Source organism: Tupaia chinensis, unplaced genomic scaffold, assembly GCF_000334495.1.
Source record: "Tupaia chinensis unplaced genomic scaffold, TupChi_1.0 Scaffold000037_17, whole genome shotgun sequence".
Taxonomy (NCBI): domain Eukaryota; kingdom Metazoa; phylum Chordata; class Mammalia; order Scandentia; family Tupaiidae; genus Tupaia; species Tupaia belangeri.
In genome coordinates, this window is record NW_006159475.1 from 626,428 (window position 1) to 633,633 (window position 7,206).

Below are 7,206 nucleotides of genomic sequence, written 5' to 3' on the forward strand. Positions count from 1 at the left end.
GTTTTTTCCAGTACTTTGATTTTATGAGCTAGAACATTGTTTGAACACAGGCAACATCCTCTGGCTATTAAGCCTGAGAACATGAGATTTCAAATTTATGGTTTTCAGAAATTTGAATTTTCCAAGCCAGCCAAAATTGTTTTTTCCCTGTTCAGCACATTTTTTTTCCTATTTTGACTTAAATTGCATATATGTCTTAATGTAATTAATAAGGATATATAAAGTATAAGATATAATATATTCTTATTAGAGTATAAGATATAGTATATTATTATAATATTTAGAGATGTGGAATATCAAATCATGGTTAGACTATGTCAATCATTCTCATAAAAGTTCTAGGTAAGTTACTTAACGATTAGATTTTATTATTTTTTTAGAGAGATTTTTGCTATAGGACGTGTGCACTCACTGGAGAAACAGAAAGACAGAAAGTGAGAAACCACCCCTCAGGGAGATGGCCACACTGCAATCCCTTCTCCTCCACCCTCCCCTTGGGATTTTGGACATGCATACACACATGCCTGGCATGAGTTTTAAGCTGCTGGGTCTGGGACTCAAACTGTGGTTGAGTACATGAGAGTCCAGCAAAGTAACCATTATGCCATCTGCTTGTCCCAGCAGTTAGATTTATGAAAATATTCCCATGAATACTTATAAAAGCACCTATACTTTACACAATTATTTTCTCTCTCTTTTTAAATTTTTTATTAAAGTGGCAGTTCAAAGTGATAGAAAGTGTCAACATAATTCACTGGAACTCACATAAAGTGACCACTACTTTTGTCCCAGCTGTGCAGAAAAAAAAATTTTTAAATATGGAAGCAATATATTTAGAGATTACATGGAGACTTGTAACTATTAGGTCCGGGTAATTAATACATCTTACATCTTTAAAAATGAGGGTTTGATGGAGTCTACTTTCAGGTACCAGTATGTGTCTTACTATACATGTATCAGATTTATCTTATTTTAAAAAGGTGCAAACCAAAGAACATGGTACTAACTTTGGAAATTTTGTCAAGCATCTAAGATACTCATTGAAATAAATTTCTTAGTACTAACTTCATGTTCCTCTTTCGTTATAAAAATGTTTTCTATATGCTCTCTGTATCTTAATGATTTTAATAAAAATATAAGCAGGGTAGATTTCTACACAGAAGGCTGAACAGAGAGTACATGGGAGATACGAGGTTGGCCTGGTGGGATGTCACTGGGCTTTGGAGGGCCCTAAAAAGCATACAGAGGAACTTAGATTACATGCACTCACACACACACACACACACACACACATATTTTGTGAGAAAAGGTATGTATACAGTCATGATTAAGATTAGTGCCTCCTCCAACAATCCATGTTGCCAAAACAATGACTATGATAACATCAACACAATATGTCCTTGGTCTGGAAGTCCAAAGCCTTTCCGGATGAGGTCCACTATGATAGTTGGTAGGGTCCAACTGCAATAAAACAGACATTTTACCATACTCTGCCAGTCTTGGTTATATGTCTTTTACCTCACTTGATTTATAAGCACACATATTTTCTCTTTTAGTCTACACTGTTGGATTTATTTGGAATTCCTTTTTCTAACATAAATAAAAGAGCAATGGCATTTATCTCATTTAGCCTCATTTTAAAAAAGGGGGGAGGGGAGTTGTTTGAACTTCTTTTTGTGAGTCTGGTGTTTCCTTCTTTCTTACTCACCAGGAATGCTAGATCAACCTTTATAGAATAACTTTTTTTTTTTTAACAATATTTGTAGAAACTTCCACCAGACTCCTTGAGGATAAAGTCCATACTTTATTCTAAGATGACATGCAGATTTATGGTTCTACCTCCTCACTGAGCAGTAGTTCCCACAGTTGCTGAATGTGACCCTTCCACTTGACCTGGGTGAGGCTGCTCTGCTCCTCTCTTGGCTAGGCCTCTCCTTGGGTGTGGTGCTCTTCCTCATTAGTTTCCCTTCATTCAGGCCCTTTGCCCTCTTCCTTTGTTTTCATCTGAATCTTTCTCATTCCTCCAACTAAAAGTTTGCCTTCTCCATGAAACTTTACCAGGCCATTCTAGCTCATTCAAACTCCAATAGTATACTACAAACATTTTGTTTATCAGCAGACTATTACTAATGAAAATATGAAGCTTACTGAGGTTTAAGCAAGACTACAGCATAGGTCTTCTGAGTGTCCACTGGACCACCTGCCTTTGTGTCATTCCTTCCTCTCTCTGTCATAGACCTTATTTTCTAGAGTGCTTTTAGGTTCACAGTAAATTGAGCAAGAAAAACCAGAAGGTATCCATATACTCATTCTCACACACATACAGCTGCTCCTGCCACCAGGATGGTGCATATGTTTTTAATTGTTATTTATTTCATCTTATTTATTCATTCATTTATTTTAATTTGACAAGAGAGAGAGATAAAGTGAGCTGCCAGATCCAGGACTCGAACCATGGTCAGCCATGTGGGAGTCCAGCGCCTCAACCACCACACCACCTTCTAGCCCCTGGTGCATTTTTACAATCAATGAACCTACTCTGACACATCACTATCACCCAAAGTCCATAGTTACATTAAGGTTTACTCTTGGTGTTGTACATTCTACGGGTTTTGATAAACGTATAAGGACATGTTTCACCACTGTAGTATCACACCGATGTTTCCTGGTCCTAAAAATCTTCTATGCTCCTTCTATTTATCCTTCCTTTCCTCTCCGAACCTCTGAGTTTTTTACTGTTCTTTTTATTATCCCCATAGTTTGCCTTTTGGCATTTTCCCAGAATGTCACTATTGTTGGAATCGTAACGGGTGTAGTCTTTTCATATTGGCTTCTTTCACTTAGTAAGATGCACTTAAGTTTCCTCTATGTCTTTTCATGGCTAGATGGGTCATGTCTTTTTGAGCTGAATCCATCATCTGGATGTACCACAGTTTATCTTTCTCACTTTTTTCTCCTTTTTCCTTTTCAGTGTGAAGCAACATATTCGAAACATGGACAACTCTTCAACAGCCATGCCTTGGAGGAAGGAAACTAAGAGACAGCAGCTAGAAGACCAAAGTACCCCATAGGGAGCATATTCAGTGTTTTCACAAACAACACAAAACAAAAATCCCAAATGCCACAATCAATCAAATCAAAAGATATCTGCATTCTTCATCAGAACAATTCCCAAATGATTTCGGGTATTATAGTCCAAGGTTCAGAGAAAATAAAAACAAATTTCATCTAGCCAGTTCACCAAGAGAAATTATGATAAATTATTATTATTAATTTCCTATAGGATGCATGTACTCACCAGAGAGAGACAGAGGAAGAGAGAGTGGGAAAAAAATCACCCCCTAGGAGGGATGGCTATGTCACATCCTTTTCCTTCACTCACCCCTCAGAATTTTGGGCACAGACACCATCCCAGTGTATTTTCCAAGTTGCTGGGTCAGGATTCAAACCATGCAGTTCGCCATGTAGGATCTAGCCACTTTAACCATCAAAACTGGCTGGCCCAATACATTGTTTTTTAATGAAAGTAAAATAACTGATATAAAATAAAACAATTGAAAACATATAGGGCATTGAGTAGAAAGCTGGTAAGGCATTTAAACTTGAGGCATAAGAAATTTACAAATAAAAGATACTCAAAGTTGTGAAGTAGAGAGAAAAACAGTGCTTCAGTTTCAGAAGCAGGACATTGAAGGCTTCACCTCTGGCCTAGAAGAAACACTTCTTTTATGCAAGTTGAAAAAAAGCCACAAGATGCCCAGCTAAAGCCACACACTGAGTTAAGAGGGGAGGTACCAAGAACACATTTCAAAGGGCATATTCAGTGATGTTATTTTACCAAGGACCCTATATTTGAAAAACATGTTTTCCAATCATTCTTCTAAACCTCAAGGAGTTTATCTAAAGAAGGAGTTACTTCCTTGAGAAAAAAACAGGGAATGGAAATGTAAAGAACAAAAATAAATAAGTATATAAATAAATATCCTTGTCCAAGCACAACGCACAAATCAAAATGAACAAAGATTACAGAATTTACCTCCCCAACTCTATTTTGTCCTCCTTCCCAGTTAAGTACAAAAACAAACTTGGATCCTGTGAAATGTAAAGCTAGATCACTTTGAAAACAGATTTTTCTTGCTTTCTCAAAATACACACACACAGGGAACCAGCAGTTAGCGTAATGGCTATGTCGCTGGACTCCCACGTAGTCGACTGCGGTTCGAGTCCTGGACCCAGTGGCTTAAACTCACGCTGGGCACATGTGTGTACATGCCCAAGATCCCAAGAGGAGAATGGAGGAGAAGGGATTGCAGTGTGGCCATCCCCCCTGGGGGGTGATTTCTCGCTTTCTGTCTCTCTGTCTCTCTCTGTCTGTCTGGTGAGCGCACGCGCCCTATAGCAAAAAAATCTCTCCAAAAAATAAATAAATAAATAATTAAATTAAATTAAATGCACACACACACACACACACAGAGTTTTCTAAGACTCCCTTATATTCAGTGGTTAATGGTATCTTATGACTATGTGACTATTTTTTAACTTTCTTTTGTTGAGTCATGGACTTTTCTCCCCTCCCTTCTGAATTCCCAGGGTCAATGGGCAACCTTTTCTAAATCATGAGACTGGGTTTGCTATGTTTGGTCTTGTTCCAGCTTCTTTATTATCTTGCTGTTGTGCACTACACAGTTCTGTAGACACACCAGATAAAATGGAGAAACAAAACCAGGAGATTATTCCCAGACTGTTTGCCAACTGATTTTTTTTTTTTTTTTGGAGAGGTTTTTGCTATAGGGCGCTTGCGCTCACCAGACAGAGACAGAGAGACAGAAAGCGAGAAATCACCCCCCAGGGAGGATGGCCACGCTGCAATCCCTTCTCCTCCATTCTCCTCTTGGGATCTTGGGCATGCATGCACATGCGCCCAGCGTGAGTTTAAGCCACCGGGTCCAGGACTTTGAACTGTAGTCGACTATGTGAGAGTCCAGCGACATAGCCATTACGCTAACTGCTGGTCTCCTGATTTTTTTGAAAGAGAGAGATTTCTGTTATAGGGCATGTGTGCTTGCCAGAGAGACAGAGAGAGAGAGACAGAAATACAGAAAGTGAGAAATGGGTAATGGCCACCTTTCAATCCTGTCCCCTCCATTCTCCTCTCAGGATCTTGGGCATGCGTACACACACACAAGCCCAACGTTGAGTTTTAAGTTGCCGGGTCCAGGACTCAAACTGTAGTCTACTGTGTGGGAGTCTAGTAATATATCCATTATGTCATCAACTGGTCCCTGCCAACTGATTTTAAACTGTTGCTTACCGCTAGTACACAAAATAATGAATGGCCTTTATCCGTGAATCTTTCAAAATAGAAATCTCAGGGCAGGGGAGGATTTCTTGTTCTAGCAAACTAATTTATTCTTCCTTTGCCTCAGTGTCCTAATCTATTTAATGGTGTTCCAAGAAGAATCTCTTCTTTTCTTCTCTCCTAATGTCTACTGCAAAATGTGTTGGGTATTTTTCCATTTCATCCTAAGATAGAAAGAAATAGGAAGATATAGGTATAATAATTTACAATCCTCCAGATTGTGTATCTAGAATTTGTTAGTCTTCAGTTATGTCTTGGGAAATCCATAAACCTAGGAAGCTGGGAGCAACTATAATGTTGAGGAATTAGATTCCATTTCTTAAAATTATTTATTTAATTTTACTTATTATCATTATTCTTCCATTTGACCAGAGAAACACATGGGGAGAGAGAGCAAGCCGCCAGGTTAAAGACTTGAACAGTGATCAGCCATGTGGAAATCCAGCATCTTAACCACCACACCACCTGCTGGCCTCTATATTCCATTTTTACTATCAAATGCCAGTTCATACAGTCAATTCCATAGAGTTGATGCCTGGGCATGTGAAACTCGGAGAGTTTAAATAAGTTCCTGTATGTAAGTCATGGCTAGCTACTGTTGAAATTCACCACAACTGGAACTCTTTTTATTTTTAAGACTAGAAGGCTTATTTTGCTTTGACTAGAATTTCAGAATATTCAAGCTGACTCCAGGTCTGGACTGGGTTTCTATCTCAGCCAGGATGTTCTTGAAATATGAAGGAGTTACAAAAAGTTTGTGGGGGAGGGGGAGTGGAATTAAATGATGAGTTTATTTTGGTGCAAAATTTTTTTTCACATGAACTTTTGAAGTCTACATGATTTGAAAGATTTGGCCTTGGACTGCTTTTCAGGGGTATATGATGTGACAGTCTATGAAGACTCCAAGATACCCAACTCCTGCCTGAACACGATCTAATCCCAAGGACCTCAGACTCAACCTATTTTCTTCAGGGTTGACCCAGGCAAGAATTGACACAACTGGAACATTCTAGAGCACAACCACAACTCTGGATTAACCAGGACAAAGTGGGGTGGGTGAAGGGTCCAATATCCACCGTTTGCCCAAAGGGCCATCTGTTGTCACAGTCCTAAATTCAGTAACAGTACTGTCCTCTTTTACCAGTTGCAAGCAAAACCTCTTCAAAATATGAGAATGCTGTTTATCTTTAAATGATTACTTTTCATCTTGCAGAAAAATAGGGACTCACCAACCATACCTTACTTTGAATCATAAATCAACCTACTGTGTATGTGGGTATTTTTCCCCTCAAATCCACCAGAGTAGAACGTTTTGTTTAATGAGTATGAGATGTTTGAAATACAAATCTGCCAAGAGGCTTGCTCCAAATTGATCTGGGACTAGGCAGGGCAGGCTCTGAACTCTGGAGGGAGGCAGAGCAGACAAGGCAAGTCTGAGTCAGGTAACGCCCTTGGGTGCGGTTCGTGGAAGATAAGGTCAGATCACAAGGGACAGAGAGCTTTAAACATTCCAGTACTCTACTGAGTGGGTTCCCTTAAGGAGAACACGGAGATGCGGATGCACGAAAATTCCATGGCCTTCAAGTGGGACAACGGGCAGGAAGGCAGCGGTCGGGCGCTGCCAGAGGTCAATCCACTGTTTGCAAGCCCAGGAAAGTTCGCCCGATTTTGCTAATAAACCTGCAACATTGGGCCCGGAGGTAAACTGGCTGGAAGCGAAGTCAGAACTGGAAAATCCAGGCGGCCCAAGGAGGCGGCCGGCCCTCACCCAGGCGGGCCGCTCCCTCGCAGGCTCCAGTGCTCGCCCGGCTGGAAAGCGGGGACAAGGTCCCGAGCAGCTGCCGGCC